This window comes from Panthera pardus, unplaced genomic scaffold, assembly GCF_024362965.1.
Source record: "Panthera pardus isolate Hobbes unplaced genomic scaffold, ASM2436296v1 HiC_scaffold_11, whole genome shotgun sequence".
Taxonomy (NCBI): Eukaryota; Metazoa; Chordata; class Mammalia; order Carnivora; family Felidae; genus Panthera; species Panthera pardus.
The window spans coordinates 2213684-2240183 of record NW_026526666.1 but is presented as its reverse complement, the minus strand read 5'-3'; the positions used below and the strand labels follow the sequence as shown (position 1 = coordinate 2240183).

At 39.4% G+C, this 26500-nt stretch overlaps 1 protein-coding gene and 1 long non-coding RNA gene across 9 annotated transcripts in view; both read left to right on the top strand.

The window, feature by feature from the left end:
* The window catches only part of RPRD2 (regulation of nuclear pre-mRNA domain containing 2), a 99829-nt gene that overhangs the window by 8557 nt on the left and 64772 nt on the right, over positions 1 to 26500 (top strand). The gene's annotated exons all lie outside the window — the stretch shown is intronic.
* Positions 13727 to 25257, top strand: LOC128773428 (uncharacterized). The gene is made up of 3 exons (XR_008417655.1): positions 13727 to 14668; positions 14905 to 24778; positions 25028 to 25257. It is a non-coding gene; the product is annotated as an uncharacterized LOC128773428 (long non-coding RNA).

Genomic DNA, 26500 nt, shown 5'->3' with positions numbered 1-26500 from the left:
GTTTTTAAAAGGTCATTCTGGTTGTTGCAGAAACAAGGGGCACTAGTTAGGTGACTATTGTACTTACCTGGGGTAAGATGTTGGTGGCTTGGACCAGGTTATGGCCTGTGGAAATGATAAGAAGTAATTGAATTCTGGATCTATTTTGAATGTAGATCTAACTAGATTTCTAGATGAATTAAATGTAGAGTAAGAGAGGAAAATAATCAAAAATGACTCTGGGTTTTTGCCTGACTAGAAGGAGTTGGTATTTATTAATATGGGGAAGGCTCAAGTGGAGCAGATTTTGGGAGGAAGATCAGAAACTTAGTTTTGAGTGTTAGGTTTCAGTTGTCCACATTTTAAAATATCTTTATTGGGGCACCTCGGTGGCTCAGTCAGTTGAGTGTCTGGCTTCGGCTTAGGTTGTGATCTCACAGCTTGTGAGTTCGAGCCCCTCATCGGACTCTGTGCTGACAGCTCAGAGCCTGGAACCTGCTTCAGACTCTGTCTCCTTCTTTCAGTATATTCAGAGTTGTGCAGCAGTTACCACATGGAGGCTGTTTAGTGTGTAGACTGTCTTTGGAGCCATGAGACTGGAAGAGATCTACATGGGAGTTAAGTGTAGATAGAGAGGTAGGTGTAGTAAGGTAAAGTGTAGATAGAGAAGAAGCCAGTAGAGAAGGTGGCTCTGGAGCACTCAGTATTTTAGACACCTCTTTCTGCTTATTTGGTCTAATGTGTTCTTGGCTTAGGTTCCTTTTGAGGTTCAAGGTAAACTTTATTTCAGTGTCCTAAAGAAGTAATAAATCTATTTTGAGCTCTTCAATGTTTCTACTCTTGGTTTAGGCTAAATGACAGTTCTGAATTAGACAGTAGCTGTGTCATAATTACCAACTCTAAAATTATTGCATAACTGCCTTTCTCCTTCCCCTTTGGATGCCTAGGTCACTTTTTCTTCATTCCATGGCCCTAAATTCAGAGAGATATAGATAATATTTTCCGTGTTTCCTGACACTATTTCAAAACATGAACTACCTAATTAGGATATCTAATTATTGTAATGGTGTGTACTAAACAAGGTCTCTTACTTGGATTATGAGACTTTACACTCAGTCATTATGTTCTTCGTTTAGCTGCTTTGTCTCTCAAATGCAGAAAGGTGATATTATAAACACGGCCCTGGGTGGATTTGAAGCATTATGTATGATATAATTTTGTTATACATTCTTTGGTAAGCTAACTGTTAAATTATGTAGCAAGTAAACCTTCCCATAACTAAGAGTGTGAAATGAAATAATACTGAGAAACGTTGGGGCGCTTGGGTGGCTCAGTTGGTTGAGTGTCTGACTTGATTTCGGCTCAGGTCATGATCCCAGGGTTGTGAGATTGAGCCCACACTGGGCTCTGTGCTGCATGGAGTCTGCTTAGGATTCTCCCCCTCACCTCTCTCTCCCTCTCTCCCTCTGCCCCTCCTCCCTCCCCCCCATACTCTCTCTCTCTAAAATAAAAAATGACAATAATAAAAAGTTATATTGAGGAATGTCAAATGGTTCTTTGGTATGGAAAGGAAAATTTCATTGGCAGTGGAAAAATACTAATATTAAAATTTGCTCAAATAGGCCACCCTGAAATTACAGTTTTGTCTGCAGAGGAGAGGTGAGTGTATCTATGTGTATAATTTCTTAGGGAGTAGAGGGTTGCTGATTTTATTCTTAGTGATTTGGCTTTCTGCTTTTCATAAACTAATAAATAATAGATGCATCCAAACTCCTCCTCCTAAGCTTTTGTCAGTCAGTATTTGTTTTATAATTTCAATTATCTGGAAAGTAAGGATACAGGAGGTTTTTTAATGTGTAGACGAAGCTCAGAGACCTTAGTAAAAATTACTCCAGAACTTTACACTGTTGTACAAATCAGCTAGACTGAGTTTCTCATCTGTTTGTCAAGGAAACAAAAAGTAGTTGGTGTTTTGTAGTGCTTTCAGTTCCCACTGCCCCCACAGATTTTAATTCTAGAACACTGGGGAAAATGCACATCTTGTGGAGAAAGTAATAGAACCTAGTTACTCTTTTTAGAAAAAGGCAACATTTCCATCTGTGCTTCGGAACAGTAAAGTTTTTCTAACTAAGATAAGAGTTTACAAAAAAACTTTATTTTTATTCTTCTCTTAGAAACCTTGAAATTGAGTCTCTGATGAAAGAAATGAAGTGTTCAGTATGCTGGGTTTAAATTTTGGTTGTAGCCTTTATCTTTCCCTCATCTCTTCCCCCTTCCATTTTACTCTTTAGTGGTTAGTTTCACTTACTTTCACTTTATGATTCTTTGGTACCCACCAACAGAGAGAGTATGTTTCTTTATTACCCTTTAATAAAATTTTCACTGCTATAGGGGAAAATATCTTTCAATGTTAGGAATTATAATTTACCATTTTTATTTTAAAAACACCAGAATAGAGGCACCAGAGTGGCTCAGTTGGTTGGGTGTCCGACTCTTGGTTTCAGCTCAGGTCAGTGTCTCAGAGTTTCAGGAGTTCGAGCCCAGTGTTGGGCTCTGAGCTGCCAGCACAGAGCCTGCTTGGAAAATTCTCTCTCTCTCTCTCTCTCTAAATCTCTCTCTCTCTGCTTCTTCCCCACTCACGCTGTCTTTGTCTCAAAATAAATAAACTTAAAAAAAAAAAAAAAGAACGGAATGAATCCTGTGCTGTTTCTGTGTTCCTTTTACCATGAAGATGATTTGAAAACTGTAACATAACACATTATTTTAAAATGATGATCTATGTGCAGGGGGAAGTCAATAGTACTTAAATTATTAAAATTTCTTTTAGAGTGTGTTGCTATGTTCAAAGATTGAGAATTTAGAAAATAAAATTAGAAATACTGAGTACTTGTTCTATGTAAAACTCTGTATTGGATGCTGAAAGAGGTGGAAGTATAGGAACTTAACTCTTAGTAATTAAGATAGAAATTGAACAAAAACAGCTGGTTCTGGGAAGTATGATAGTAATGAGTTTTTATATGCTGTTAACTGTTTATTTATTTATTTATTTATTTTGTGATGTTTATTTTGGGGGGAGAGAGAGCACATGCAAGCGGGGGAGGGGCAGAGAGAGAGAGAGAGAGGGAGACCGAATCTGAAGCAGGCTCAGACTCTGAGCTGTCAGCACAGAGCCTGATGTGGGTCTCGAACTCAGGAACCAAATTTACTGGTATTTTGTAGTGTTCCATAGGCAGAAGGTTTCCAAACAGCCTTCCGCTTATTTTTTTCCAGCTTTATTGAGATATATTTGACATACAACATTGTGTAAGTTTAAGGTGTACAAGGTGATGATTTGATACACATATACAGTGTATTGCAAGATAATTTCCACAATAAGGTTAGTTAACATTTCTGTTACCTCACATAATTACCCTTTTTGTTGTTGTTGTGAGAACATTTAAGATTAACTCTCTGGGGCATCTGACCTCGGCTTAGGTCATGATCTTGTGGTTCAGGAGTTCGAGCCTCATGTCGGGTTCTGTGCAGACAGCTCAGAGCCTGGAACCTACTTCGGATTCTGTGTGTCTCCCCCTCTCTCTGCCCCTCTCCTGCTTAACGCTTGCTCACTCGCTCTCTCTCCCCCCGCAAATAAACATTTAAAAAAATAAAAAAAATTTACTCTCAGCATCTTTCAGGTATATAATACCATATATATATTTTTAGTGTTTATTTTTGAGAGAGAGAGAGAGAGAGAGAGAGAGAGATAGAGTGCGAGCTACAGAGGGGCAGAGAGGGGGGACAGAGGATCCAAAGCAGGCTCTGTGCTGAAAGCAGAAAGCCTGATGTGAGGCTCAAACTCACGAACTGTGAGACCATGACCTGAGCCGAAGTTGAATGCTTAACCGACTGACTGAGCCACTAGGCGCCCATATATAATACCATATTGGTAACAGTAGTCTAAAGCTGTACATTAGATCCCCAGAATTTATTCATCTTATAATTGGAAGTTTATACCCTTTGACCAACATCTCCCCATTTCCTCAACTCCCTAACCCCTGGCAACCACCATTCTATTGTTTCTGTGAGTTCATGTACCTATTTTGATGATTTCACTGAATTGCAAAGTTGAAAACAACTCATTAATTCAATAAATTGAATATAAGAGCAGATGTGAGACCCTAGTTGTTTTCTATTAAACCAGATTTTAAATAGATTTTCAAAAATGTGGGGTGCTTGGCTGGCTCATTTGGTGGAGTGTGCAACTCTTGATCTTCAGGGTTGTGAGTTTGAGCTCCACATTGGGTGTGGAGGTTGCTTAAAAATAAAATCTTTAAAAAAAGCAAAAACCAAAAGGGGTGACTGGGTGGCTCAGTCAGTTGAGCATCCGACTTCAGCTCAGGTTGTGATCTTGCACTTCATGAGTTTGAGCCCCACATTGGGCTCTCTGCTGTCAGCATGGAGCCCACTTTGGATCCTCTGTCCCCCTTTCTCTGCATCTCCACCACTCGGGCTTGCACTCTCTCTCTCTCAAAAATAAACATTTAATTTTTTTTTTAATGTTTATTTATTTTTGGAAGCGAGAGAGACGGTGCAAGCAGGGGAGGGACAGAGAGAGAGAGATACAGAATCCGAAGCAGGCTCCAGGCTCTGAGCTGTCAACACAGAGCCCAATGTGGGGCTCGAACTCAGGAACCGCAAGATGATTTGACCTGAGCGTAAGTTGGATGTTCAACCAACTGAGCCACCCAGATGCCCCTAAGTGTAGTTATTTTTAATAATTATATATAATAATTGTTTAGTTTTGCTTTTAATGAATTAGTGGATTTTAAAAATTCTTAGTTTTAATTTCTAATACAGTAAATGGCATAGATTTAACCCACATAAACAAAAGCTCTGGGATCTTCAGTAATTTTTAAGAGAGTAGGGGTGCCTGGGTAGCTCAGTCGTTTAAGCCTCCAACTCTTGGTTTTGGCTTAGGTCATGATCTCATGGTTCATGGGATTGAGCCCTGCATTGGGCTCTGTGCTGACAGTGTGGAGCCTGTTTGGGAATCTCTCTCCCTCTTTCTGCCCCTCCCCTGCTCATGTGCGCGTGCTTGCGTGCGTTTGTGCTCTCTCTCCTCAAAATAAATAAATAGACGTTTTAAAAAAAAGTGTAAAAGGATCCTGAAACCAAAAGGTTTGAGAACTACTGCTTTACAATATAGAATGACCTTTATTAAGTTTCTGCAAAGTACACATCCATTGTCTCTCATCTGAATACTGCATATTGCCCAGTGGTTTCCAGACTTTATCAATCATTTAATTATAACCATTATTCTAATTTGTGAGGTCATAAATTTGCCAACTTTTTATTTTGCCAAATAAGTATATAGAAATATACTACCATTTATATTATCACTATCATTTTATAAATTACTGCTTATATGAAAATTTTGCGCTGATATCTTTGTCTTTCAGGTCTTAGCTCAAATGTCATCTCCTTAGAGGTTGACCCTTTACCATAGCCAAGAGCCTACCCTCTTTTCCCCCATCATTCTGTTATCACATCACCTTTTAAATTTTCTTCAGTTTTTCTCGTTACTATATAAGATACTACTTGCTGGGAAGTGTGTGTTGTCCTTCCCATCTCCCCACCCGCCCCCCCCCCCCCTCACTAGAATGTAAGCCCCTGAACCTGACAGCAGGAAATTGGTTTTGTCCACCACTACATCCTCAGCACCTTGAAGAGGGTGTAGAATATAGAACATGCTTAACTAATCAATCTTCCTTAAATCTGATCCCAGATGAGAATTGCTGCTATGTAGGTTACACACAATTTTGTTAGATTTACATATATAGGAATATCGTATAGTGGTTAATTGGCAAAGAACATGGGTTTGGGACTCCAGTAGGCATTATAGTTGCTACTTTTTAAAGCCTTTAATAAATGGAGGATAATAGTATAGCTTCCCTTACATGATTATTGGCATTATTAAAAAAGATGATTCATATAAAGTACTTTGCAAACTACCTGACATTTTGAGAGCTCAACAGATGGTAACTATTGTCATTTTTGATAGTTCTCTAGTTGTGTTTGAGGGATGAGATGAGCCTAGGGTACTCCTACTATGCCTCTGTCTTAGCTCCCACTGTTGTCATTTTGTTAAAGATTTTTAAAAATTATTTTTTTATTTTATTATTTTTTTAAAATTATTTTTAAATAATCTCTATACCATGGGGGGCTCACACAACCCCAAGATCAAGAGTCAGGCTCCACAGCTGAGCCAGCCAGGCACGGCCCACTATTGTCATTTTTAAACGCAACTATGCTATGTATACATTTTTTATACCATGTTTCGTGCAAGCCTGTCTGCTTAAGCTTTAAATTCTTCCAGTTAATTTTAGTTAATTTTAATTCTTCCTAGCTGAAATTTTTTTTTAAGTTTATTTATTTTGAGAGAGAGAGTGCAGGGGAGCGACAGAGAGGGAGAGGGAGAGTCCCAAGCAGGCTCTGCACTGTCAGCATAGAGCCCAATGCAGTGGTTGATTTCATGAACCGCGAGACCATGACCCAAGCTGGCTGAGACCAAGAGTCAGACCCTCAACCAACTGAGCCACCCAGGTGCCCTTCCCTAGGTGAAAATTTAAAGTTAATTCAAAGGAATGAATGTGAATTTTTTAGTTCTTTCTTATTAATGCTAGTGAATGCCCATGGGGAGTCTGCATGGTTCAGTAGGTTGAGCTCCTGACTCCTGATTTTGGCTCAGATGACCTGAGGTCGTGGGATCAAGCCCTCTGTGTTGGTCTGTGCACTGGGCGTGGAGCCCACTTAAGACTGACTTTCTCTCTCTCTCTCTCTCTCTCTCTCTCTCTCTCCCCCCCCTTCCCCCTCCCTCTCCCTGCCCTTCTCCCCTGCTTGTACTCTCTCTAAAAAACAAAAAATAAACTAGCGAATGCCCAGAGAACACATAATTTAGAAACTGTTTACCTGCTTTATTTCAAGTGGCTATTCATATAGGAACATCTTATAGTTCCAGGAATTCATAGACTTTAAGAATCTTTCATATGTTTTTATAGCTGTTGTGCTATCATGAAAATGCATCTCAAAGGAAGGGATTTCAAAGTGACAGCCATCTCTTTAGTGTTGCTGGATCTTAAAAAAATAACCTACTGTTGGGCACTTGGCTGGCTCAGTCTGTAGAACATGCACCTCTTGATCCTGGACTTGTGAGTTCAAGCCCCACATTGGGCATAGGGATTACTTAGTTTAAAAAAAAAAAAAATCTTTTTAAATAACCTGTCAAAAATAACTATGAATTTGTACTTAGTACAAAGTATAGCATTTCCGCAGAAGTCATGTTTAAATGTCAATGTCAAAGTTTAGGAACTACCCAATTAAAGTTAAACCTTTTCATGCTGCTGAACCTTTAGTTTCATGAATTTCCAAGAGGTGTGGGGGATAGAACATTCAGTATTTTCCAAACTTACTTGACCACGGAATCTCTTTCTTTTCTAGCCATCTTATGTAATTAGTGTTCCTTGGAACACACTTTGTGAAACTTTGTTATGGAAGTTTTTCTATGAAACTCCATATATTAAAAGAACAGAGAGAACCAATTTATATTTGTGTGTAATAAGAAAGTCTTCATGGAGGATTCAGGTGCTCAAAAAAGATGTAAAGCAGGTGAAAGAAGGAATTCCATATATATACAAAGGTGTGAAAGAATCAGAAGCTGGGAGTGACAATAAGTTAGGATGGAAAAGACAAAGAGAAGGAATAAAAGTCATGATTTTTTGAAATAAAGGGGAGTAAAATATGTCAAAAAAGAAAGTAACTATGTATGGGCACAAAAGCTACATTAGATAGTGATTGTAACACTGCAATCAGTGAAGCCAGAAATTTAATATATTGCATATTTTGAAAATTATTTTTTAAAGTTTTTTTTTTGGGGGGGGGCAGAGAGTAGGAGAGAGAGAGAGAGAGAGAGAGAGAGAGAGAGAGAGAGAGTCCCAAGCAGGCTCCATGCTGCCAGCACAGAGCCTGATGCGGGGCTTGAACCCACAAAGCTGTGAGATCATGACCTGAGCTGAAACCAAGAGTTGGACACCTGACTGGCTGAGCCACCCAGGTGCCCCATCATATTTTGAAAATTATTATTAAAACATAAAGTAAAAATATGGAGATGGACAAGTCAACTGAAGATTTCTTACAGATGATGACTGCAAAGTGAAGACCTATTTTCAACTCCTCTCCCCATAGAAGAATCAAATTAAATCTTTTACTTAACTCTTAAAAAAAAAAAAAAGGTTCATTTACTCATTGTTTCATATAGCAAAAAAAAAGGGGGGGGTGTCTGGGCAGCTCAATCAGTTAAGCATCCAACTCTTTTTTTTTTTTTTTTTTTTTTAAATGTTCGTTTATTTTCGAGAGGGAGAGAGAGAACACAGACATACATGTGCAGAGGGGCAGAGAGAGGGAGACAGAGGCTCCAAAGCAGGCTCCACACTGACAGCAGAGAGCTCGATGTGGGGCCTGAACCTACAAAATGTGAGAGCTGAAATTGGACACCTAACCAACTGAGCCACCCAGGCACCGAAGCATCAAACTCGATTTTGGCTCAGGTCATGATCTCATGGTTGTGGGATTGAGCCCCACATCAGGCTCTGTACTGGCAGTGCAGAGCCTGCTTGGGATTCTCTCTCCCACTCTCTCTGCTCCTCTCCCACTCACTATTGCACTCTCTCTCTTGCTCTCTCAAAATAAATAAACTTTAAAAAAAAGAACATATTAACTTTCAGTTGGAAAAATCATCTAACACAAAGCTGATTTTAAAATTTATATTTTTATATATTTCTATTTTTAATATATATTTTAATATTTATAAAATATTAAATGTAGGTAATCTTTCTAATATAAGTCATCAGCTGCTGCTGGCTCTACTGCTTCCTTTTTTGACTTTGGTCTTTTGGCCTGAGGCATCTTTATAATTGCCCTGTGGCTGTAGCTGGTTGGGTTGGACTTAAGTATCTTTTTGCCATATGGCAAAAGTAGTTCAAAATTGCTGAAGTTTTGGGGTTTTTTTTCTTGGCCAACTAGGTTAAGATTACACTACTAGAGATCTAAATCCTTTCTTTCCCCAAGGAAAGATCCTTTGGGTTCTTGCCCTCAGATGCAGACTCACCCTATAAGTGGGTGGTGACAAGAGGAGAGGGGACTGAGTCAGGGGAGTTTCCTGAGCTGAGTAGTAAATGGTAGTAAACAGGGTAAGGAGTTTGTGGTGAAAATGAGTGCGTTGGGGGAGGAAGAGCTAAAGATAACCAAGAAAGACAAATGGAGCTGCTTTTGTATAATGCCAACCAAAATGTTGTATTTTGATATTTAAAATAGGACAGTAAACTGTAATATGTAAAACTGATATTACAGTTACTAAAAATAAATATATTTGGGGAAATGTCAGGAGGCCATCATAATAATCCAACAAATGACCAAGATTTGAATTAATATAGTGGTAGTGGAGAAAGCAGAAGAGATCTAAAGAGGTATTTAGAAAGTGGAATTTGATAGAACTTATTAAAGAGTTGGATGTTGGGGATAAGAGGAAAGATTGAAAGACATATTCTGTGGATTCTGTCTTGGGTGGCAGGGAATTTGGGAGGAAGAAGTAGATGATGAAAGCAGGCTTGAACATACGAAGTTGGAGTGTCTGGAGAGCATCTGAGAAGAGTTGCTTGGTAGATAATTAGCCATATAGATGGTGCTTATAATCCTAATATTTGTTAATATTTATTGACAGTTGACTTCATGCTGTCCTAGGAATTTTATGTGTATTATGTCATGTAATTTTGACAACCTTTGAATGGGTAGGACTATTATTATCCCAATTGTATAAATGAGCAAAGCAGTGTTTAGAAAGGGTCATGCAGTTGGAAACAGGGCTGGGCTTTAAAACTAGGTTTGACTCACTTAAGAAAGATGTTCATAACCACTCTATTGTATTTGGGAGGGAGCTTTGAAGTAGAGGTGTAGACTTGGCAATTGTAAGCATATTGGTAGTAGGTAATGGATGAACGAACACTTCAAGAGACAGTGTTTGAGAAGAGAATAGGGCCAATGAAAGAATCTTGGGAAACACTAGAGTTTCAGGGGTTAGGAGAAGAAAAGGTGTCATAGGTAGATGAGAGGATCAGAGCAAAGTGATTTTTCAGAAATCAAGGAAAGAAAGCTTGCCAGAGGAATTTCTTTGGAGTATAGTTCTGGGAAGGAGCATGATTATATTGGGCAGAAGAGTAAATAGAAGGACTTCTGTTTCGGTGATATGACAGACTGGATTTTGCAGGATCCTTTCACTAAAAAAACAACTAAATGGGCAGAAATTGCAACAAATAGAGTTTTAAAAAATAAATGTTGTAGGGTAGCTTTAGATTTACAGAAAAGTTACAAAGGGGGGCGCCTGGGTGGCGCAGTCGGTTAAGCGTCCGACTTCAGCCAGGTCACGATCTCGCGGTCCGTGAGTTCGAGCCCCGCGTCAGGCTCTGGGCTGATGGCTCAGAGCCTGGAGCCTGTTTCCGATTCTGTGTCTCCCTCTCTCTCTGCCCCTCCCCCGTTCATGCTCTGTCTCTCTCTGTCCCAAAAATAAATAAAAAATGTTGAAAAAAAAAAAAATTAAAAAAAAAAAAAAAAAAAAAAGAAAAGTTACAAAGGTTGTAGTTCCCAGTTTCCTTTCCGGTTAACATCTTACTTTAGTATGGTGCATATGTTACAATTAACGGAAGAATACTGATACATAATTATTTACTGGAGTCTATACTTTATTTGTGGATTTGCTTAGTTTTTGCCTAATGTCTTTTTCTGTCCTAGGATCCCATGCAAAGTTCCACATTATTTAGTCATCATGTTTCTTTAGGCTCCTTTAAACTTCCAACAGTTTTGGGGTGCCTGGGTGGTTCAGTTGGTTAAGTGTCTGACTTCAGCTCAGGTCATGATCTCACGGATCGTGGGTTTGAGCCCCGTGGGTTTCAGCCTCTGTGCTTTGAGTCCCGTGTCGGCCTCTGTGCTGACAGCTCAGAGCCTGGAGCCTGCTTCAGATTCTGTGTCTCCCTCTCTCTCTGCCCCTCTCCTGCTTGTGTTCTGTCTCTCTCAGTCTCTCAAAAATAAGTAAATGTTAAAAAAAATTTTTAAAAACCCCTTCCAACAGTTTTAAGGAGTACTGTTCAGCTATTTTGTAGAATATCCCCAATTATGGCTTTGTCTGGTGTTTTTCTCATGATTAGTGGAGGTTATAGGTGCTTGGGAAGAAGTATGCAGAGGTAAAGTGCTATTCTCATCACATCATATCAAGGGTATCCTACAACATGACTTCTCACTGGTGATGCTGACCTTGATCACCTGGCTGAGGCCATGTTTGTCCAGTTTCTTCCCTGTAAAGTTACTCTTTCCCCTCTTATCATACTGTATACTTTGCAAAGAAGTCACTATACACAGTTCACATTTAAGGGAGTAGGGAGTTATACTCTATCTCCTTTAGGAGGTAGTATCTATGTAAATTATTTGGAATTCTTCTGTAGAGAAGGTTGCAAGCATGTTATTTATTTAGTTAGTTATTTTAAAGTTTACTTATTTTGAGAGAGAGGGTGAATGAACGGGGGGGGGGGGGGCAGAAAGAGAGGGAGGGAGAGAACCCCAATGCGGGGCTTAGCCCCACAAACCATGAGAACATAACTTGAGCCAAAATCAAAGTCAGACACTTAACCAACTGAGCCATGCAAGCACCCTGCAAGCATAATTTTTTTTTTCATTTAATTACTTTTGAGAGACAGAGACAGTATGAACAGGGGAGGGGCACATAGAGAGGGAGACACAGAATCTGAAGCAGGCTCCAGGCTCTGAGCTGTCAGCACAGAGCCTGACACAGGGCTCGAACTCACAAACCGCGAGATCATGACCTAAGCCAAAGTCAGACGCTTAACCGACTGAGCCACCCAGGCGCCTGTGCAAGCATAATTTTTAATGCATTACTGTATATGCTAAAAAGCAAGGATGCTCTGTAAGGGTCTGTTCTCACTTACAAAAGGGAAGAGTTAGCTGAAACAAGACAATGAGCTGTGAGCAGACAGAAATGGCAAGATTGCCCTAAGGGCAAATGCTCATATTTGTACTAATGGAAGACTGTGTCTTTGGCCTACAGCAAATGGAATAGCCATCTGAGAAGGATGCTAAATTGGACCAAGGTCTGATTTCTGCCCCTGCCCTCACCAGAGCAAATGCAAATACGTTTTGAGAGAATGCCTTTTCTGATTAAGCTCTCTGAATTCCCAGAGATAAAATTCAAATATAAACTCACAATAAAAAAAATTACCAAGCCAGTGGAATCTAAAATACAACAAGAAATGAAAGACTCTCAGACATAGTTACTTCGATTTGTAAAAGAACCAAGTGAAATTAGAAATGAAAAATATAATTTTTGAAATTAAAAGCTCAGTGGATGGATTAATTGAAAGAAAGATCTAAAGTAATTTCCCAGAATATCATGCTGAGAGATAAGTTGCTGGGAATGGTAATGAATCTAACATATGTGTGATTGAAGTCCCAGAAGGAGAGACTGGAGAGCAGGTGATATTTGAAAGAATAATGGCTGAGAGATTTGAAGAATTAGTGAAAGACATGAATGTACAGGAAGCAGAACAGGTATGAAAGAGGTTAAATAAGAAGAAATCTATAACTGCACACTTTGTAGTTACACTGAAGACTACCAAAGACAAAGAAAAGCCCTTAAAAATAGCCAGAGAGAGCAAATAGGTAGCTTGCAAAGGAATGACAGATTGATAGCAACAGTGGAAGTCAGAAGATTTAAGAATAAAAAATTTTTTTTTAATTTTTTTTAACGTTTATTTATTTTTGAGACAGAGAGAGACAGAGCATGAACAGGGGAGGGGCAGAGAGAGAGAGGGAGACACAGAATCTGAAATAGGCTCCAGGCTCTGAGCGGTCAGCACAGAGCCTGACGCAGGGCTCGAACTCACGGACCGTGAGATCATGACCTGAGCCCAAGTCAGACGCTTAGCCGACCAAGCCACCCAGGCGCCCCAAGAATGAAATTTTTAAAGTGCAGAGAGGGGGCGCCTGGATGGCACAGTCATTTAAACGCCTGGCTCTTGATGTTGGCTCAGGTCATGATCTCATGGTTCATGAATTCGAGCCCCGCATCAGGCTGTGCACTGATGGCACAAAGCCTGCTTGGGATTGTCTCTTCCTTTTCTCTGTCCCTCCCTCACTTGTGCACACTCGCACGCCATCTCTGTCTCTCAAAAATAAATAGGGATGCCTGGGTGTCTCAGTTGGTTGAGTATCTGACTTTAGCTTGGGTCATGGTCTCACGATTTGTGGGTTCGGGACTTGCTGTCGGGCTCTGTGCTGACAGCTCGGAGCCTGGAGCCTGCTTTGGATTCTGTGCCTCTGTCTCTCTCTGCCCCTCTCCCACTTGTGCTCTGTTTCTCTCGCTCTCAAAAATAAATAAAGAATATTTATAAATAAATAAATAAAAAGAATTTAAAAAAACTAAGTACAGAGAGCAAACAACTATTAACCTGGAATTGTATACCTAGCAAAGCTATTTTTTTTTTAAGAACAAGGGCTAAACGATAACACTTCCAGAAAGACAAAAGCTGGAAACCAACATGTCTCACTTTGGGACCTTCTAAAGGATATATACTTTTTTTCAACATTTATTTTTGAGAGAGAGAGAGAGAGAGAGAGAGAGAGAGCAGGAGCAGTGAAGGGGCGGGGCGGGGGTGGGGGGGAGAGAGAATCCCAAGCAGGCTCTTTGCCGTCAGCACAGAGCACCATGTGGGGCTCAATTCCATGAACTGTGAGATTGTGACCTGAGGCAAAATCAGCAAAATCAAGAGTTGGACATTCAACTGACTGAGCCACCCAGGCACCATTGAAGGACATAATTTAAATATGGAAGAAGAAAAGTAATCCCAGAAAGATGGTCTGAGAGACACAATGCAGTGCTTAACAAATAGGTAACCATGAGAGTAAATCTAAATTAACATTATCTGTATAAAGTAATGTTTAATGTGTGGAGTTTTTTAAAAAGTCAGAATTAAAATACTTGTTAACATAGGTCAAGAAGAGGTTAATTTGAGATAAGAGTATTCTAAGAGCCTTGTATCTGTTGAAAGTAGCTACTAAATGACTGGAAATAGAATATGTAACTTCCAGCCACTACAAGGGGGAAAACAGAATTAAGGAATAAAAACTTGCTGCAATCCCTATCAAATAACACCAGCATTTTTCACAGAGCTAGAACAAACAATCCTAAAATTTGTACGGAACCAGAAAAGACCCCAAATAGCCAAAGCAATCTGGAAAGAGAAAACCAAAGCTGGAAGGATCACAATCCCAGACTTCAAGCTGTATTACAAAGCTGTAATCATCAAGACAGTATGGTACTGGCACAAAAACAGACACTCAGATCAATGGAACAGAATAGAGAACCCAGAAATGGATCCACAAATGTATGGCCACCTAATCTTTGACAAAGCAGGAAAGAATATCCAATGGAATAAAGACAGTCTCTTCAGCAAATAGTGTTGGGAAAACTGGACAGAGACGTGCAGAAAAATGAACCTGGACCATTTTCTTACACCATTCACAAAAATAAACTCAAAACGGATGAAAGACCTCAATATAAGACAGGAAGCTATCAAAATCTTCGAGGAGAGGGGTGCCTGGGTGGCTCGGTCAGTTAAGCATCCGACTTCGGCTCAGGTCATGATCTCACGGTCCGTGAGTTCGAGCCCCGCGCCAGGCTCTGTGCTGACCGCTCAGAGCCTGGAGCCTGTTTCAGATTCTGTGTCTCCCTCTCTCTCTGCCCCTCCCCTGTTCATGCTCTGTCTCTCTCTGTCTCAAAAATAAATAAACGTTAAAAAAATTAAAAAAAAAAAATCTTCGAGGAGAAAGCAGGCTAAAACCTCTTTGATGTTGGCCACAGCAACTTCTTAACATATCTCCAGAGGCAGGGGAAACAAAAGCAAAAATGAACTATTGGGACCTCATCAAAATAAAACCTTCTGCACAACGAAGGAAACAGCAAAACTAAAAGGCCGCCAACAGAATGGGAGAAGATATTTGCAAATGACATATCCGATAAACGCTTAGTATCCAAAATCTGTAAAGAATTTGTCAAACTCAACACCCAAAAAAACAAATAATCCAGTGAGAAATGGGCAAAAGGCATGAATAGACACTTCTCCAAAGAAGACATCCAGATGGTCAACTGACACATGAAAATATACTCCACATCACTCATCATCAGGGAAATACAAATCAAAACCACAATGAGATACCACCTCACATGTGTTAGAATGGCTAACGTTAACAACTCAGGCAACAACAGACGTTGGTGAGGATTCGGAGAAAGAGGATCTCTTTTGCACTGCTGGTGGGAATGCAAACCAGTGCAGCCACTCTAGAAAACAGTATGGAGGTTCCTCAAAAAATTGAAAATAGAATGACCCTATGGCCCAGCAATTGCACTACTAGGTATTCATCCAAGGGATACAGGTGTGTTGTTTCGAAGGGGCACATGCACCCCAATGTTCATAGCAGCACTATTGACAATAGTCAAAGTATGGAAAGAGCCCAAATGTCCATCGATGGATGATTGGACAAAGAAGATGTGGTATATATATACAATGGAGTATTACTCAGCAATCAAAAAGAATGAAATCTTGCCATTTGCAGCTACATGGATGGAATTAGAGAGTAGTATGCTAAATGAAATTAGAGAAAGACAAATATATTATGACTTTACTCATATGAGGAATTTAAGATACAAGACAGATGAACATAAGGGAAGCAAAAATAATATAAAAACAGGGAGGGGGACAAAACATAAGAGACTCTTAAATATGGAGAACAAACAGGGTTACTGGAGGGGTTGTGGGAGGGGGGATGGGCTAAATGGGTAAGGGGCATTAAGGAATCTACCCCTGAAATCATTGTGGCACTATATGCTAACTAACTTGGATGTAAATTAAAAAATAGATAAATTAATAAAAAAAAAAAAAAAGAAAGAACTTGCCAGAGAGGCAGGAAAGAGAATAGCAAAACATGACACACAGAAAAAGCAAGGCAAATAAAAACAAGTCCAAATATATCAGTCACAATTAAATGTAAATAAAATGATCCCAGCAGTTTAAAGACAGAGATGACTGGTTTGGATTTTTTTTTAAGAGACTTATCTAAAATGGAAAAGTTTACCCCCCCTCCCCCAAAAAGATGTTAAAGGTAGAAGGCAGTTGCTGACCAAAAACAATAAAAAACATCACTGTGGTAGCTGATTGAATAACAAAAAACATTAGGGATAAAGAGGGTCCCTAAAATGACAAAAAGTTCAATGACAAGAAAGATATATCTGTTCTAAATTTGTATGCACCTAATAAAATAATATCAATAAGTAAAGCAAACATTAGTATACTAAAAGGAGATTTTATCAACTCCATTATCCTCATAGGAGAGTTAAAACAGCTCTTAATTACTGGTAGTTTAAGCAGATACAAAATATGCAAAAATATACAAAATTTGTACTACGGCATCTGATATAATGGACTGACATAGAGAACCCTGTGCTCTAAAATTAGAAAATATGCACGCTTTTTGGACAAATGAGGAATATTTATTTAAACAACTGATAATTTATTAAAAGGTTGATACTTAAATCTGCAATGGTGACTTCAAGCTCAGCTCAGTTCTGATAGAAGTAATCTGATTAACAATCTCAGAAGGACTGTGCAAATCAATGAGTCACTTGTGGATCCTCATTTGAAAATGATCCTGAGTGTTTTTTAATATTTGTTTGTTTGTTTTAAGTAAGCTATAAGGCCCAACATGGGGCTAAAACTCATGACCCTAAGATCAAGAGTTGCATGCTCTACCAACTGAGCCAGCTAAGTGCCCTGATCTGAAGTCTTAGAACCTTCACCACAAGGAGTTTTTCTTGCAGTGATTCTCAGAGTTTTGGGAGGCATCCAAACTGGTCCTTTGACTTTGAGATTGTTTTCCTTTGCACCTCTGATCAAGCCAGTACATAACTCCTCCAAATATCTTTGCATTGTGATTGATTAGACTAATTTTATTTATTTATTTAAAAAAAATTTTTTTTTAAATGTTTATTTATTTTTGAGAGAGAGAGACAGAGCTGGGGAGGAACAGAGAGAGAGGGAGACACAGAATCTGAAACAGTCTCCAGGCTCCGAGTTGTTAGCATAGGGCCCGACGCAGGGCTCAAACTCACAAACCTCGAGATCATGACCTGAGCGGAAGCCGGACGCTCAACCAACTGAGCCACCCAGGTGCCCCTAGACTAATTTTAATTCAGTGAATTGCCACCTCTGGTTCCACAAGTGTCTTTCAGTATCTTTAAAGGCCAAGGACACAGCTTGGCTTCCTGAACAACTTGTTCCTCAGGAGAGTGAACAGTGGGGAGTCAGGAGCAGGAGTGGGGTGCAGCTGCCTCTGTCTTCCAAAAACTCATATGTGGAATCTTTAAACCAATTGTACCATCCAGCACCCTGCCCCCTTTAAACAGTTCGGATGTGTACTAGCCCCTAATGCAAGATTAATTTTCACATGCTCTGTATCGTACAAATTCATGCTCTTTAATCATAGTGCTATTAACATAGAAGTCAACAAAAACAAAAGGTTTCACTTTGTTGGAAATTAAAATGTAGGGGCACCTGGGTGGCTCAGTCAGTTAAGCCTCTGACTTCAGCTCAGGTCACAATCTCACGGTCCGTGAGTTCGAGCCCTGCGTCGGGCTCTGGGCTGATGGCTCAGAGCCTGGAGCCTGCTTCCGATTCTGTGTCTCCCTCTCTCTCTGCCCCTCCCTCATTCATGCTCTGTCTCTCTCTGTTTCAAAAATAAATAAACGTTAAAAAAAAGGAAATTAAAATGTACATTTCCAAATAATTCACAGGTCGAAGAAGAAATCAGTGCAGTATGTAGCAATGAGCAGTAATAATACTACATGTCAAAACTAGTGTGACTCTTTTATTGAGTGCTTACTGTGTATGTGCCATTTGGGAATACATTAAGATTTCTGATCTTGTGGATCCAACGTTTGGTGGGGAAATGGACAGCCAGTGAACATAAGGAAAAAGTAAATGATCTAGTTTGATGGAAGATGATAAAGTCTTCTTGGGAAAAAGTAAAAATAGTGCAAAGGGCTTTGGAATTAATGATGGAGATTGGGGGGGACAGGTTGTAGTATTCAAGGTTTGAGAGTGAGAATTGAGTAAAGACCTGAAAATACTGAGTCAGCGCAGTGGTATCTGGAGGCAGAGGATTCTAGGTAGAGGGCACAGTTCTAACTAAGACCCTAAGGTATGAGCATATCTGATATGTTCAAGGAAAAGTGTTTAAGAACACTGGCTGGAACGGAGTGAGAGGGGGCAAGGTAGGTAAGGTCAGTGAGAGAAGAGAGACAGCAGATCATGTCAGGCAGTCTTTGGCTTTTCTCAGAGTGAAAGGAGGAACTATTGGGAGGATTTTAGCAGAGAGTTACATGCACTGATTTACATTTTAAAAGGGTCCCCCATGGGAATGCAAGCTGGTGCAGCCACTCTGGAAAACAGTATGGAGGTTCTTCAAAAGACTAAAAATAGAACTACCCTACGTCCCAGCAATTGCGCTACTAGGCATTTATCCAAGGGATACAGGTGTGCTGTTTTGAAGGGACACATGCACCCCATGTTTATAGCCGCACTATCAACAATAGCCAAAGTATGGAAAGAGCCTAGGTGTCCATCGATAGATGAATGGACAAAGAAAATGTGGTATATATACACAATGGAGTATTACTTGGCAATCAAAAAGAATGAAATCTTGCCATTTGCAACTACGTGGATGGAACTGGAGGGTATTATGCTAAGCAAAATCAGTCAGAGAAAGACATCATATGACTTCACTCATATGAGGACTTTAAGAGACAAAACAGATGAACATAAGGGAAGGGAAACAAAAATACATAAAAACAGGGAGGGAGACAAAAGAGACTCATAAATATGGAAAGCAAACAGAGGGTTACTGGAGGGGGTGTGGGAGGGGCGATGGGCTAAATGTGTAAGGGGCACTAAGGAATCTATTCCTGAAATCATTGTTGCACTACATGCTAACTAACTTGGATGTGAATTTAAAAACATAAAAAATAAAATTAAAAAAATATATAAAAAAATAAAATAAAAGGGTCCCCCAAAGGGGCACCTGGATGGCTCAGTTGGTTAAGTGTCCGACTTTGGCTCAGTTCATGATCTCACGGTTCGTGAGTTCGAGCCCTGCATCAGGCTCTGTGCTGACAGCTCAGAGTCTGGAGCCTGCTTTGGATTCTGTGTCTCCCTCTCTGTGCCGCTCCCCTGCTCATACTCTGTCTCTCTCTCTCTCTCTCTGGCTCTCAAAAAAAAAATAAACATTAAAAAAAAAAAAAAGTAAAAAAAAAAAAATAAAAGGGTCCTCCACTGCCATGTAAGAACAGACAATAAAGAGGAAAGGTCGAGGAAAGGTCAGAAGTAGAGAGATCTATTATAAGTAGAGTATACAGTCCAGGTGAGAGATGATGGTGGTTTAGACTGCAGTGACAGGAATAAAGGTGATAAAAAGGAAATGATTTCTGGATATATTTTGAAGATAGACAAATAGCCAATCGTGTGTGTGTGTGTGTGTGTGTGTGTGTGTGTGTGTGTGTGTGTGTGTTTCCAATAATTCCAAGGTTTGTGCCCTGAGTGATGATGTTGTCATTAGCTAAGTGATGAAGACCTTGAGTGGACAAGATTTGGGGGACATCAAGAGGTTAGTTTTTAACAGGTTAAGTTTGAGATGTCTTTCAGATACTTAAGTGGAGATGTCCAATAGACAGGTAGATAGATATACGGGTCTTGAGTTAAAGGAAAAGTTCTGGGTTGGGTTGCAGTAAAGCTATACTTAAGGGAAACTTTTAGAAAAGATTTTGTTTTTATTAATGTTTATTTTTGAAGGAGAAAGAGAGCATGAGCAGGAGTGGGGCAGAGAGAGAGAGGGAGACACAGAAACCAAAGCAGGCTCCAGGCTCTGAGCTGTCAGCACAGAGCCCCACACAAGGCTCGAACTCATGAATCGTGAGATCATGACCTGAGCCGAAGTCAGACGCCCAAACAACTGAGCCATTCAGGCTCCCCAACTATATGAGTCTATTAGTGGTACTGCCAAAAAATAAAAATAAAAAAAGGTACTGTCTTGTTGTTATTTATTTATTTATTTAGCCTTGCCATTATGTATCCTGTAATTACTGAACTCACATTACTTCTAGTATCTATTTTGTAGATTCTTTGTGATTTATTTTTTATTTTTTTAAATGTTTATTCATTTTGGAGAGACAGATAGAGCATAAGTGGGAGAGGGGCAGAGACAGAGGGAGACACGGAATCTGAAGCAGGTTCCAGGCTCTGAGCTGTCAGCACAGAGCCTGATGCAGAGCTTGAACTCACAAACTCTGAGATCATGACCTGAGCCGAAGTCAGATGCTTAACCAACTGAGCCACCCAGGTGCCCATGATTTTCTAATTAGACAAATCATGTTGGTTGCAAATAGAGACAGTTTAATTTCTTTCTTTTTTTTTTTTTAAATGTTTATTTCTTTTTGAGAGAGCACACAAGTTGTGGAGAGACAGAGAGGGGGGACAGAGGATCTGAAGCAGGCTCTGAGCTGACGGTAGAGAGCCCAACACAGGGCTCAGACTCACAAACCACAAGATCATGACCTGAGCCGAAACAGAGGGTTGGATGCCTAACTGACTGAGCCACCCAGGCGCCCCTTATTTCTTTCTTTCTAATCTGTATGCCTTTTATTTCTTTTTCGTTGTATTACTGTACTTGGCTAGAACTTCTGGTTGTAGAGGAAACATCCTTATTCTGTTCCCCTTTCAGTCTTTCAGCGTTAAGTATGAGAAAGTCTTTGTGACCTTGGGTTAGACAAAGATTTCTTAGGATACTAACAACACAATCCATTGAAAATTCTTTTGCTTAATTGGACTTCATCAAAATCAAGAAATTTTGCTCTTTTAAAGATACTATTAAGAAATGTTTGTAGTGATTTTCATTGGCATTACCTAAAACAAAACCAGACAAAACCCACACAAATATCCTTCAACAAGAAAAACTGACAAATGACAATAAAAAGAAATGTTACCTGTATTTTATCACAATTTTTAAAATAATGACTAAAAGAATAAAGTATTGGTATGCACAGCATAGATGTATGTCACGTATTTTGCTAAGTGAAAGAAGTCAGACTCAAAAGGTTACATATTATATACTTTCATTTATATGACTATAGGAGTTGGAGGGTGGGAGTGGGGTTCACTAAAAATGGGCTTGAAGGTTTTTGGGGGTAATAGAACTGTATCTTAACTGTGGTGGTTATACGACTATAAATTTGTCAAAATTCATAGAACTGTGCATTAAAAAGGGTGAATTTTGCCATATGTAAATCATACCTCAATAAACTTAACTTAAAAAATAGTAAGTCAGTAACTGTTCTATTTTATAATATCTTCATCATAACATCTTGTCAGCTCTCTTAATTTTTTGTCACTAAAGGGAGGTAGATGCTATCTCATTGTGATCATGTACATTTTCCTGATTATAAATGGAGTTCATTTTTGATTATTCACTATTCAAGATTCCTGTCTGTGAAATGCCTGTTATGTCTTTTGCCCACATTAGAAATTACAAAGGGCTTCTCCCAATTCAAGGTTTGTCTTGGTACTGTCTTTGTGGTGTCTTTTTGATGAAGAGAGGTTCTTAATTTTAATAATACTGAATTTTTGTATGTATTGTGGTAAGCATACTTGTTTATATTTGTTATGGTATAGCACACTGTCTGGCTTAGGAACTCTCCCTACTTTATGGTCATAGAGATGTTGTTCTGTATTTTGTGTTACAACGTTTTTGTTTGTTAGCCTTTTGTATTTGTCTTTATTCCACTCAGAATTAATTTTTATGTATGACACGATAGAATTCATTTTCAGTTTTTCCCAAATATAAAGACAATTGACCCTGTTCGATTTATTGAATAGTTTTCTCCTTTTCTCCACTGATCTGCAATACTGCCCTGTTGTAAATATCAGTTAAACACAGGTCTGTTTATGGGCTCTCCGTTCAGTTTCACCAGTCCATTTGTCTATTTTTTGCAAACTCCATAGTCTGTTATATGATGTTGTGGTATCTGGAAGACCAGATTCTTCTCCCTTATGTCTTTGTTATTCTGAGCCCTTTGCATATCCATATACAACAGAGGATCAGCTTTGTCAGATTCCTCAATATATTTTATTAGGATTTGGGTGGGAATTGTATTGAATCTAGTGATCAGTCTGGAAGAACTGATCTGATATATATGATAGTCTTCCCCTTATGGTTTCTCACTCTTTGTATTTAGGATTTTATGAGGTTATGTGACTCCTTTTTATTTCCAACAAGGAATTGTTATTTGCTAGCAATATCCATTTAAATGGACACTGAATTTTATCAAGAGTTTTTCTGTAAATGTAGTGAATGATACTTATAAGTTTTTAAAGGTTAAGCCACCATTGCATTCATGGGATAAATAAAGCATAGTCTTTATTATTATTTATTTTAAATTTTCTAATGTTTATTTTTGAGACAGAGAGTGCAAGCAGGGGAGGGGCAGAGAGAGAGGGAGACACAGAATCCAAAGCAGGTTCAGTCTGAGCTGTCAGCACAGAGCCCAATGTGGGGCTCGAACTCATGGACCACGAGATCATGACCTGAGCTGAAGTCAGACGCTTAACTGACTGAGCCACCCAAGTGCCCCTTTAAAATATAGTTTTTATGTATTACTGTGGCTTCTTGCATTTCTGTGATCTTCAGACCATGGGTTCATACAATCTCAAGAAAGAAATTTTCCCAGCACAGTTACAAGAGAAGTCAATTATTGATTGTAAAAAGCAGATTAAGCAGATGAAGTATTTAAAATTTTTTTAATGTTTATTTATTTTTGAGAGAGACAGAGTGTGAGTGGGGGAGGGGTAGATAGAGAGGGAGACACAGAATCCGAAGCAGGCTCCAGGCTCTGAGCTGTCAGCACAGAGCCCCATGTGGGGCTCGAACCCATGGAACACAAGACCATGACTTGAGCCGAAGTTGGACTCTCAACCGATTGTGCCACCCAGGCGCCCCAGAGATGAAGTATTTAAGCATGCATTTATTTTTGTAGCTCATGTTGAGTCAGAGTCAGAGAAGAACCATTCGACTACTAGTTTCTAGACATGGGCCAATCAATTTAAGAAAGTAAAAAACTAAGGGTGCTGAAATAGGATTGTTTATATTGCCAGTTAAAGACATTAAAATTGTTACCATCATTTCATAAGATATTTTATATTTAAAAATATTTTTTTTAAGTTTATTTATTTATTTTGAGAGAAGGGGGGTGGGCAGAGAGAGAATCCCAGTGACAGCACAGAGCCTGATGCGGGGCTTGAACTCACAAACCCTGAGATCACGATCTGAGCCGAAATCAGGAATCGCAAGAGTCTTAACCAACTGAGCCACCTAGGCACCCCAAAAACAAATTTTAATTACCAGAAAAGTAGGAAGGGAGAATAAAGAATAATCCTTAACTTGGATACATCTTGCTTTAGGAAAAATGTGCTGGTATATCCTTATTTTTCTTATTTCTCTGTAAACCAGTGGAAGTTTCACAGGGGCTAATGCCAGAATTTGGGAACTGGTGCATCAGGTCATACTAGACTGCTTCTTGGAACTGTTCTTTAAATAGATGGAGAAAAAAAAGTCAGGGCACAGTACCTAACTGTGACAACTGATTGGCAGACATGAGATTATGAAAGTTTTATGGAAACTAATTCTTCTAAGGTGTTTGTTTTTTTTTGTTTTGTTTTGTTTTTTAAGTTTCTTTATTCTAAGAGAGACAGAGAGTGAGCGGGGAAGGGGAAGGGATAGAGGGAGAGACAGAATCCCAAGCAGGCTCCGTGCTGTCAGCGCAGAGCCCAACGTGGGGCTCGAACTCACAAACTGTGAGATCATGACCTGAGCCGAAACCAAGAGTGAGACGCTCAACTTACTGAGCCACCCAGGCACCCCTCTAAGTTTTTTTGTACATGTGTAATTTTACAACTCCCTGTTTCATACATGTTCTATGTAGCGGTGATATTAATGTTGAAATGATACCCTGGTGAATACATTGTTTCTGGTAAGTTATCCTTTCCTACTCCTGGCAGCATCTCTCTTCCCTACCTTCTAGAGAAGAATAAGGTATGGAGAGTGATAGGTTGTTGTGATGTAAGCTTAAGCATGTAATTACCAAGGTAAGTTTGTTTGAATAATTGATATGATCTGTTCTAAACACACAATGGAAATGTTTGGAAAGTTAAGTTGTTTGGATCAGCCACACTGGTATTTCCTTTCATTGATATGAATAATAGTTGTACTAGTACTCATTGAAGGAATAGGAATAATCTTTCCTTGGGCTCAAGTTAGACTAAGCCAGACGGGCAGGTGGTCAACAAATACATATTAAAAGGCTAGTTCATACTCAGCACTACGGAAGATAGAAAAGAAGTAAAAGGTATAATTCTGTTTTCAAAGAGTTTACAGTGTAGCCAAGGAAAAGCTAATTCGTGAAACACTGCATATTAAATCTAAGAACAGTATGTGTTCAGAGCGAAGAAAGATGGAAGTGGTTTCAGGAGCTTTCTTTCATTGAGGACCAGAGATTTGACTTGGGATTTGAGATGAGAAGTCAAGTAAATGAAAAGAGAAAAATAAGGTCATTTTATTTTATTTTTTTTTTTAATTTTTTTTCATCGTTTTTTATTTATTTTTGGGACAGAGAGAGACAGAGCATGAACGGGGGAGGGGCAGAGAGAGAGGGAGACACAGAATCGGAAACAGGCTCCAGGCTCCGAGCCATCAGCCCAGAGCCTGATGCAGGGCTCGAACTCACGGACCGCGAGATCGTGACCTGGCTGAAGTCGGACGCTTAACCGACTGCGCCATCCAGGCGCCCCAAAATAAGGTCATTTTAGATGGAAGGAATAGCATGAACAAAATTTTTTTTTTTAAGTTTTATTTATTTTAGGGGCGCCTGGGTGGCTCAGTCGGTTAAGCGTCTGACTTTGGCTCAGGTCATGATCTCACGGTTTGTGAGTTCGAGCCCCGTGTCGGGCTCTGTGCTAACAGCTCCGAGCCTACAGCCTGCTTTGGATTCTGTGCCTCCTTCTCTGTCTGCCCCTCCCTCACTTGTACTCTGTCTCTCAAAAATAAATAAATGTAAAAAAAAATTTTTTTTAAGTAATCTCTACTCACAACATGGGGCTCAAACTCACAACCTTGAGATAAGAGTTTTATGCTCTTCTGACTGAGCCAGCCATGCGCTCCAGAACAGATTTTTGTTTAATGTTTTTATTTATTTATTTGAGAGTGAGCACGAGTGGTGAAGGGGTGGGGGTGGGGGGGCGGGAGGGGGGACAGGGGAACCAAAGCAGGCTCCATGCTGAGAGGCTGACAGCAGCAAGCTTGATGTGGGGCTTGAACTCATGAACTGTGAGATCACGACCCGAGCCAAAGTTGGACGTTCAACAAACTGAGCCAATGAGCCAACTAGGCACCCCAACAATTTTTAAATCTATGAGCAAACAGCTTGGCCATGTGATTAGCCAGTGCTGAGTCATGTAGTAGCAGAATTTGGGTTATAATCAACTTTTTAAAACATTTTGCTGATGAAATGATATGTACATAGTTATTCTGCGTAGTTATTAGATAGAAGCAATTAGACAATTAAGATGAATCTCTATACTTAGTGTTACTGCAATCAGAACAAATGTTTCTGAGGTCAGCTGAGAAGAAAACAGTTGACTTGAAGCTCAAAGACTTCTTTGAAGATGAGAGTTCCCGGTGATCAGGCCTCTGTTTTTTTGGCAGCTTAGATGTTTCATGAGCCTCCTAGATGTTAGCAGCCAGAGCAGAGCAAGGGAGTCCTAGGATTGGAGGAGCTAAAAAACACAAAGCTTGTTTTCTTTCCATTTTCAGAGGCCAAAGTTAAAAAGGAAGAAACTATTGCCATACATACCTTAATTTAGTTTAATTAGATGGTACTTTTTCCTGTACTTACCTCATATATACTAGCTTAGAAAAAAAAGAAAACTGGGAAAAAACAAGTACTCTTAGTGAAATATTTGAAATATTCTGCAACAGTAGTATATACGACAAATGTATTTTACATACATTATTTATTCCTTCCAAAAGCCTTTTGAACTATTATGTTCATTTTAAGATGCGGAAATCAAGGTTTGGAGACATGTAATTTTTGTCAAGATAATAACCCAGTTAGTAAGTAAGGTAGAATTTGATCTCTTTCTGGGTCCAATTTCTGTTTCCTAAATGAAAAGTTTTTAAGTTTGTTTATTTTGAGACAATGTGCATGCTAGCGGGAGAGGGGCAGACAGAGAGAGGGAGACAGAGAATCCCATGCAGGTTCCATACTGTCAGC